Raw genomic sequence first — 9,329 nt, forward strand, 5'->3', positions numbered from 1 at the left:
CGAACGCGAAAAAGGGATTGGTTTTGGGTTGGGCTAGTTTTTTTTTCGAGCGAGCGCAGCGAGCGAGCAACGCTCGAGAGCCCGTCTGACTTTGAAAAATTTTCGTACCGAACGGTTATTTCCAGTTATTTCGCTTAAAAGCGTTGTGATGCGTATATATTTTTACATAAATGGGAATATCATGTATTCCTACGTCGGGATTAAGCGTTTATTTCGTCCCGAGAACGTTAAAAAAAAATTTTTAATCGAACCGTTTTTTCGAATTTTTTCGCTTAAAAGCGTTACAAGGTGCTAATATTTGTGCATAAATCGCTTTAGAATGACGTTTTACATCGGGATTAAGCGTTTATTTCGTCGCTGGAAAGTTATATAAAAAAAGTATGATCGCGCCCGGGACGTTGGAACTTAGTCGCATTCTCGACCGGTACGTAGGGACTTAGAAAAATTTTCGACCGAAAAGTTATTTCGAGTTATTTCGCTTAAAAGCGTTATAAGGTATGAATATTTTTATAGAAATCGTTATGGTTCGACGAATTCTAGTCGACTGTAACGATTTCGTTTTATTTTTTTAAAAAATTGCCCCCTCCGGACCGACATGACCGGGCGGTTGGCACTTCGTCGATCCCCCGGCCGGTACGTAGGGACTTAGAAAAATTCCGGTCCAAAAAGTTATTTCGAGTTATCTCGCTAAAAAGCGTTACGAGGTATGAATATTTTTATATAAATGGCAATATTATGTATTTCTACGTCGGGATTAAGCGTTTATTTCGTCCCGAGAACTTTAAAAAAAATTTTTTAATCGAACCGTTTTTTCGAATTTTTTCGCTTAAAAGCGTTACAAGGTACGAATATTCTTGCATAAATCGCTTTAGAATGACGTTTTACGTCGGGATTAAGCGTTTATTTCGTCGCTGGAAAGTTATATAAAAAAAGTATGATCGCGCCCGGGACGTTGGAACTTAGTCGCATTCTCGACCGGTACGTTGGGACTTAGAAAAATTTCGGACCGAAAAGTTTTTTCGAGTTATTTCGTTAAAAAGCGTTACGAGGTATGAATATTTTTATAGAAATCGTTATGGTTCGACGAATTCTAGTCGAACGTAACGATTTCGTTTTATTTTTTTAAAAAATTGCCCCCTCCGGACCGACATGACCGGGCGGTTGGCACTTCGTCGATCCCCCGGCCGGGACGTAGGGACTTAGAAAAATTCCGGACCGAAAAGTTATTTCGAGTTATCTCGCTTAAAAGCGTTATGATGCGTATATATTTTTACATAAATAGCAATATTACGTATTTCTACGTCGGGATTAAGCGTTTATTTCGTCCCGACAACGTTAAAAAAAAATTTTTAATCGAACCGTTTTTTCGAATTTTTTCGCTTAAAAGCGTTATAAGGTGCGAATATTCTTGCATAAATCGCTTTAAAATGACGTTTTACATCGGGATTAAGCGTTTATTTCGTCCCCGAAAGGTGCCGTAAAAAATTTACGATCGCGCCCGAGACGTTGGAACTTAGTCGCATTCTCGAGCGGTACGTTGGGACTTAGAAAAATTTCGGACCGAAACGTTATTTCGAGTTATTTCGCTTAAAAGCGTTACGAGGTATGAATATTTTTATAGAAATCGTTATGGTTCGACGAATTCTAGTCGAACGTAACGATTTCGTTTTATTTTTTTAAAAAATTGCCCCCTCCGGACCGACATGACCGGGAGGTTGGCACTTCGTCGATCCCCCGGCCGGTACGTAGGGACTTAGAAAAATTTCGGACCGAAAAGTTATTTCGAGTTATCTCGCTTAAAAGCGTTACGAGGTATGAATATTTTTATATAAATGGGAATATTATGTATTTCTACGTCGGGATTAAGCGTTTATTTCGTCCCGAGAACTTTAAAAAAAATTTTTTAATCGAACCGTTTTTTCGAATTTTTTCGCTTAAAAGCGTTACAAGGTGCTAATATTTGTGCATAAATCGCTTTAAAATGACGTTTTACATCGGGATTAAGCGTTTATTTCGTCGCTGGAAAGTTATATAAAAAAAGTACGATCGCGCCCGGGACGTTGGAACTTAGTCGCATTCTCGAGCGGTACGTAGGGACTTAGAAAAATTTCGGACCGAAAAGTTTTTTCGAGTTATTTCGTTAAAAAGCGTTATGAGGTACGAATATTTTTATATAAATGGGAATGTTATTAAGTTTTACGTCGGGATTAAACGTTTATTTGGTCCCGAAAACGTTAAAAAAAAATAGTGGACCGACGCGACTCGGCCCGTCGGACTTTGTCATACTCTCCACCGGTACGTAGGGACTTAGAAAAATTTTCGACCGAAAAGTTTTTTCGAGTTATTTCGCTTAAAAGTGTTATAAGGTATGAATATTTTTATATAAATCGCTATATTATTATATTTTACGTCGGGATTAAACGTTTATTTGGTCCCGAAAACGTTAAAGAAAAATAGTGGACCGACGCGACTCGGCCCGTCGGACTTGGTCATACTCTCCACCGGTACGTAGGGACTTAGAAAAATTTTCGACCGAAAAGTTTTTTCGAGTTATTTCGCTTAAAAGTGTTATAAGGTATGAATATTTTTATATAAATCGCTATATTATTATATTTTACGTCGGGATTAAACGTTTATTTGGTCCCGAAAACGTTAAAAAAAAATAGTGGACCGACGCGACTCGGCCCGTCGGACTTGGTCATACTCTCCACCGGTACGTAGGGACTTAGAAAAATTTTCGACCGAAAAGTTTTTTCGAGTTATTTCGCTTAAAAGTGTTATAAGGTATGAATATTTTTATATAAATCGCTATATTATTATATTTTACGTCGGGATTAAACGTTTATTTGGTCCCGAAAACGTTAAAAAAAAATAGTGGACCGACGCGACTCGGCCCGTCGGACTTGGTCATACTCTCCACCGGTACGTAGGGACTTAGAAAAATTTTCGACCGAAAAGTTTTTTCGAGTTATTTCGTTAAAAAGCGTTATAAGGTACGAATATTTTTATATAAATCGCTATATTATTATATTTTACGTCGGGATTAAACGTTTATTTGGTCCCGAAAACGTTAAAGAAAAATAGTGGACCGACGCGACTCGGCCCGTCGGACTTGGTCATACTCTCCACCGGTACGTAGGGACTTAGAAAAATTTTCGACCGAAAAGTTTTTTCGAGTTATTTCGTTAAAAAGCGTTATAAGGTACGAATATTTTTATATAAATCGCTATATTATTATATTTTACGTCGGGATTAAACGTTTATTTGGTCCCGAAAACGTTAAAAAAAAATAGTGGACCGACGCGACTCGGCCCGTCGGACTTGGTCATACTCTCCACCGGTACGTAGGGACTTAGAAAAATTTTCGACCGAAAAGTTTTTTCGAGTTATTTCGTTAAAAAGCGTTATGAGGTATTAATATTTTTATATAAATCGTTGTATTATTATATTTTACGTCGGGATTAAACGTTTATTTGGTCCCGAAAACGTTAAAAAAAAATTTTTTATTCGAAAGGTTTTTTTGAATTATTTCGCTTAAAAGCGTTATAAGGTGCGAATATTCTTGCATAAATCGCTTTAAAATGACGTTTTACATCGGGATTAAGCATTTATTTCGTCGCTGAAAAGTTATATAAAAAAAGTATGATCGCGCCCGGGACGTTGGAACTTAGTCGCATTCTCGAGCGGTACGTAGGGACTTAGAAAAATTTCGGACCGAAAAGTTTTTTCGAGTTATTTCGTTAAAAAGCGTTATGAGGTATGAATATTTTTATATAAATCGCTATATTATTGTATTTTACGTCGGGATTAAACGTTTATTTCGTCCGTGGAAGGTTAAAAAAAAACGGACGGATACGACCGGGCCTTTGGAACTTTGTCTCATTCTGGACCGGTACGTTGGGACTTAGAAAAATTTCGGCCGGCGGAAAAGTCCGAAATACTTATTTCGAGTTATTTCGTTAAAAAGCGTTATAAGGTATAAATATTTTTGCGGAAACGGTTATATCTCTATTAAATACAACTGGATTAAACGTTTTTTCGAATTTTTTAAAAAATTTGTGTTCGACGAACTGACACGACTGCGATATTTGTTTAATTATTTCGTTAATTAACGTTGCAAGGTATATATTTTTTTGCATATTTCTCGTTGTTTCAACGTGTTCTAATCGATTAAGAACGTGGTTTTTGTCCGTATTCGTTAAAAGAGGTGGTTTACTGATGCGATTTTGAAAAAAAAAAAAAAAATTAAATTTTTCGATAAAAACTCGTTTAAAATATTAAAATAAGCGGTGCGTTAAAATATCTCGACGATAGGACGTTTTATAAGGGTACTTTATTGGAACAAAGTGGTCGAGCGTTTCAGAGACTAAGTCCGACGGTACGTTGGGACTTAGAAAAATTTCGGCCGGCGGAAAAGTCCGAAAAGCTTATTTCGAGTTATTTCGTTAAAAAGCGTTATAAGGTATAAATATTTTTGCAGAAACGGTTATATCTCTATTAAATACAACTGGATTAAACGTTTTTTTCGAATTTTTTAAAAAATTAGTGTCCGTCGAACTGACACGACTGCGATATTTGTTTAATTTTTTCGTTAATTAACGTTGCAAGGTATATATTTTTTTGCATATTTCTCGTTGTTTTAACGTGTTCTAATCGATTAAGAACGTGGTTTTTGTCCGTATTCGTTAAAAGAGGTGGTTTACTGATGCGATTTTGAAAAAAAAAAAAAAATTAAATTTTTCGATAAAAACTCGTTTGAAATATTAAAATAAGCGGTGCGTTAAAATATCTCGACGATAGGATGTTTTCTAAGGGTAGTTTATTCGAAAAAAGTGGTCGAGCGTTTCAGAGACTAAGTCCGACGGTACGCTCTAACGGAGGTTTTACATGGTAAGCGCCCGGCCGCTGGCCCGGCCGGCGCCGACCGTCCGGCCGGCGCTTTGGTATCTATAAGAGACACGTCGAGTCGGACGGTCCGGACGGAACAGCGTCGAGCGCGTGGCTATTCTACGGCCTCGGTTGAGAATTCAGTCACCGCTCCTCGAGTCTTAGTGAACTTTTTTACTATTTCTCGACTGTTCCTTCGTTCTCGTATCGACTCTTTCTCTACACTGCTGCGCCGCGGGTCGCTGTCCTGGACGTAATGACCAAATAACGTGGCAAGGTTCCCCTTAGTCGGGAAGCTGGATCCTGTATGCTCGCACTAACTTTAAAAAAAGTTAGGGCAGTGTGCTTGTTACTAACTGAGTATCAATTCATGCTGGTTCGGCAGAGACCGTTCCAAAACTTATGTTATAGCGTACGCAGTACGTTTTAAACATACGAAAGGCTAATGGGGAGCGTACTACCTTTTAGGAAGTGCGTTCTTTCTGATTGGAGAATATCAAAAGAACGAACGAATATGTTTCTTACGAGGACGGTACGTTCAGCATGCAGTTTACGTGCTTTTTACCGCTAAGGCATATTCGTTCAACCAACAAACCATTCTTACAGAATGATCCTATGAACAGAATGATCTTAAAATATTCCACACAAACAATCAAACGAACGAAAGAAAGTAAAGAGAGAGTGGCGAAATGAGAGAGAGTAGTGGCGTTCGACGTTACAACGGGAATTAAAAGGGTGTCGTCGAACGTTCACTAAGAACGAAAAGTCTCGTCGTACGGTGTTACGGACCCACCTACGACACTCTGAGGCTATTTTAAAAAGAGAGTCTTTTGACTCTAATATATAATATATATATAAAATACAAAGTTCCCTGGTTGATCCTGCCAGTAGTCATATGCTTGTCTCAAAGATTAAGCCATGCATGTCTCAGTACATGCCGCATTAAGGTGAAACCGCGAATGGCTCATTAAATCAGTTATGGTTTCTTAGATCATACTTAAACTTACTTGGATAACTGTGGTAATTCTAGAGCTAATACATGCAAACAGATTCGTACCAGAGATGGTACGAATGCTTTTATTAGATCAAAACCAATCGGTGGCGGATGGCTCGTCCGTTCGTCCATCGTTTGTTTTGGTGACTCTGAATAACTTTGTGCTGATCGCATGGTCATCTAGCACCGGCGACGCATCTTTCAAATGTCTGCCTTATCAACTGTCGATGGTAGGTTCTGCGCCTACCATGGTTGTAACGGGTAACGGGGAATCAGGGTTCGATTCCGGAGAGGGAGCCTGAGAAACAGCTACCACATCCAAGGAAGGCAGCAGGCGCGCAAATTACCCACTCCCGGCACGGGGAGGTAGTGACGAAAAATAACGATACGGGACTCATCCGAGGCCCCGTAATCGGAATGAGTACACTTTAAATCCTTTAACGAGGACCAATTGGAGGGCAAGTCTGGTGCCAGCAGCCGCGGTAATTCCAGCTCCAATAGCGTATATTAAAGTTGTTGCGGTTAAAAAGCTCGTAGTTGAATCTGTGTGTCACAGTGTCGGTTCACCGCTCGCGGTGTTTAACTGGCATTATGTGGTACGTCCTATCGGTGGGCTTAGCTCCTCGCGGGGCGGTCCCAACTAATATCCCATCGCGGTGCTCTTCACTGAGTGTCGAGGTGGGCCGATACGTTTACTTTGAACAAATTAGAGTGCTTAAAGCAGGCTACCTTCGCCTGAATACTGTGTGCATGGAATAATGGAATAGGACCTCGGTTCTATTTTGTTGGTTTTCGGAGCCCCGAGGTAATGATTAATAGGGACAGATGGGGGCATTCGTATTGCGACGTTAGAGGTGAAATTCTTGGATCGTCGCAAGACGGACAGAAGCGAAAGCATTTGCCAAAAATGTTTTCATTAATCAAGAACGAAAGTTAGAGGTTCGAAGGCGATCAGATACCGCCCTAGTTCTAACCATAAACGATGCCAGCCAGCGATCCGCCGAAGTTCCTCCGATGACTCGGCGGGCAGCTTCCGGGAAACCAAAGCTTTTGGGTTCCGGGGGAAGTATGGTTGCAAAGCTGAAACTTAAAGGAATTGACGGAAGGGCACCACCAGGAGTGGAGCCTGCGGCTTAATTTGACTCAACACGGGAAACCTCACCAGGCCCGGACACCGGAAGGATTGACAGATTGATAGCTCTTTCTTGATTCGGTGGGTGGTGGTGCATGGCCGTTCTTAGTTGGTGGAGCGATTTGTCTGGTTAATTCCGATAACGAACGAGACTCTAGCCTGCTAAATAGACGTAAATTATGGTATCTCGAAGGCCCCCGGCTTCGGTCGGCGGGTTTTTACTACCAACGTACAAACAAATCTTCTTAGAGGAACAGGCGGCTTCTAGCCGCACGAGATTGAGCAATAACAGGTCTGTGATGCCCTTAGATGTTCTGGGCCGCACGCGCGCTACACTGAAGGAATCAGCGTGTTTTCCCTGGCCGAAAGGCCCGGGTAACCCGCTGAACCTCCTTCGTGCTAGGGATTGGGGCTTGCAATTATTCCCCATGAACGAGGAATTCCCAGTAAGCGCGAGTCATAAGCTCGCGTTGATTACGTCCCTGCCCTTTGTACACACCGCCCGTCGCTACTACCGATTGAATGATTTAGTGAGGTCTTCGGACTGGTGCGCGGCCAATGTGATAAGCATTGCCGATGTTACCGGGAAGATGACCAAACTTGATCATTTAGAGGAAGTAAAAGTCGTAACAAGGTTTCCGTAGGTGAACCTGCGGAAGGATCATTAACGAAAAATACAAAAACACAAAGAATATATTTGACTTGAACACTGTATAATAAAATATATATAATATCGTCGGTAAGGAGCCGTACTCCTCCTATATCGACACAAAGTATATACGACGTATTAACAAGCTATATACTTTGACAAAAGCCAAATTTTTTACAATAAGGAGGTGGGAGACGCTCCAGTTACGAAACTATACGAAGAGTGTGGCACTCTCTCTCGATCATCGGGATGAAGAGATATACTTTTACACGAATAATTCGAGGCGCCTGCGTGAGGTCGTACACAGAAAGACCCGCCGTCTCCGAATAATATTATAACAAACGAAAAACTTAAAAATATTCTCGAGGCGCCTGCGTGAGGTCGTAAACAGAAAGACCCGCCGTCTCCGAATAATATAACACACGGAAAACTTAAAAAGATTCTCGAGGCGCTTGCGTGAGGTCGTACACAGAAAGACCCGCCGTCTCCGAATCCTATAACACGAAACCGCTACTATTAATAATAATAATAATAATAATAATAACGATATGTGAGGGAACTTGAGCTGAACACATATCGAAAAAACTAAAAGTTACAGTGGAAACCACGTGTAATGAGAAATGCGATCGAGGCGCCTGCGTGAGGTCGTACACAGAAAGACCCGCCGTCACGATCTCGTATTTCGTATTTGCATCGTGGAAATCCAACGAACGAACAATATAATATATAAACTAAAATCTCTAAAGTGCCTCGTGTCGGAGAGATCACTGCTCACACCTCTTCTATATTTCGTAGTTGCGTTGCGTAGGCCTCACCTCCTAGCAACGGGACATAAGGAAGACTGCTCTTTGGGATCGAACGAAGCGTCTATAACGAGTCGTCGACGAGAGCGAAAGAACGCGAATAGCGAGCCGCAGAAAAATAGGATACCGAATTATATATCTTCGAAGGTTCTCTTCGAAGATCCATGGATACCTATATCTGCGCGTCTCCAGCTATCTCGCGCGTCTCTCCAAACTCTCGTCGTTCCTCGAAACGTGCTTCCTACCCAAAGGGCGTTCGTTCTTCCTATGTCGTTTCGTTGTCGTTCGTTTCAACGGCGAACGATATACGATGTTCGACAAAACGAAACCACGTTGTACGTTCGTACTCGTGGATCGGGTAACCTAGAACGAAAACGCATTGCGTGGATGTTGGCCCGAAAAGATATATACCAGTGCGAGTGATGGTAAAGAGTATAACGATTCTTAACTAGACGAAGTTGGTTCGGAGGGGACCGCCGGCCGTCTCTCTATCCTCGCGAGTCTAATGCCTCGTTCCGTCGCTAGAGTTTTTCAAACTCTGCTTCTGGCTATCGGGAAGAATAGACCGCGCGCGAGGAAGAGGAACGACGACCGTGCGCGTCCCATCGATTTTTTTTATTTTTACCTGAACCACCGAAGTCGATTCAGAGGGGACCGCCGGCCGTCTCTCTATCCTCGTTGTCGTGAGTCATATGCCTCGTTCCGTCGCTAGAGTTTTTCAAACTCTGCTTCTGGCTATCGGGAAGAAACGACCGCGCGAGGAAGACGACGACGACGACCGTGCGCGTCCCATCGAATTTTTTTTTATTTTTACCTGATCGACGGAAGTTTCGTCCGGTTCGTCTCTTTTACCATCGTCTCGTC

At 41.6% G+C, this 9,329-nt stretch overlaps 1 non-coding gene across 1 annotated transcript; it reads left to right on the plus strand.

Annotated features, from left to right (window-relative positions):
• The first annotated feature begins 5,755 nt into the window (after positions 1–5,755).
• On the plus strand, positions 5,756–7,680 carry LOC139997415 (small subunit ribosomal RNA). The gene has a single exon (XR_011802796.1). It is a non-coding gene; the product is annotated as a small subunit ribosomal RNA (ribosomal RNA).
• Positions 7,681–9,329: the final 1,649 nt, after the last annotated feature.

Source organism: Bombus fervidus, unplaced genomic scaffold, assembly GCF_041682495.2.
Source record: "Bombus fervidus isolate BK054 unplaced genomic scaffold, iyBomFerv1 scaffold0081, whole genome shotgun sequence".
NCBI lineage: Eukaryota > Metazoa > Arthropoda > Insecta > Hymenoptera > Apidae > Bombus > Bombus fervidus.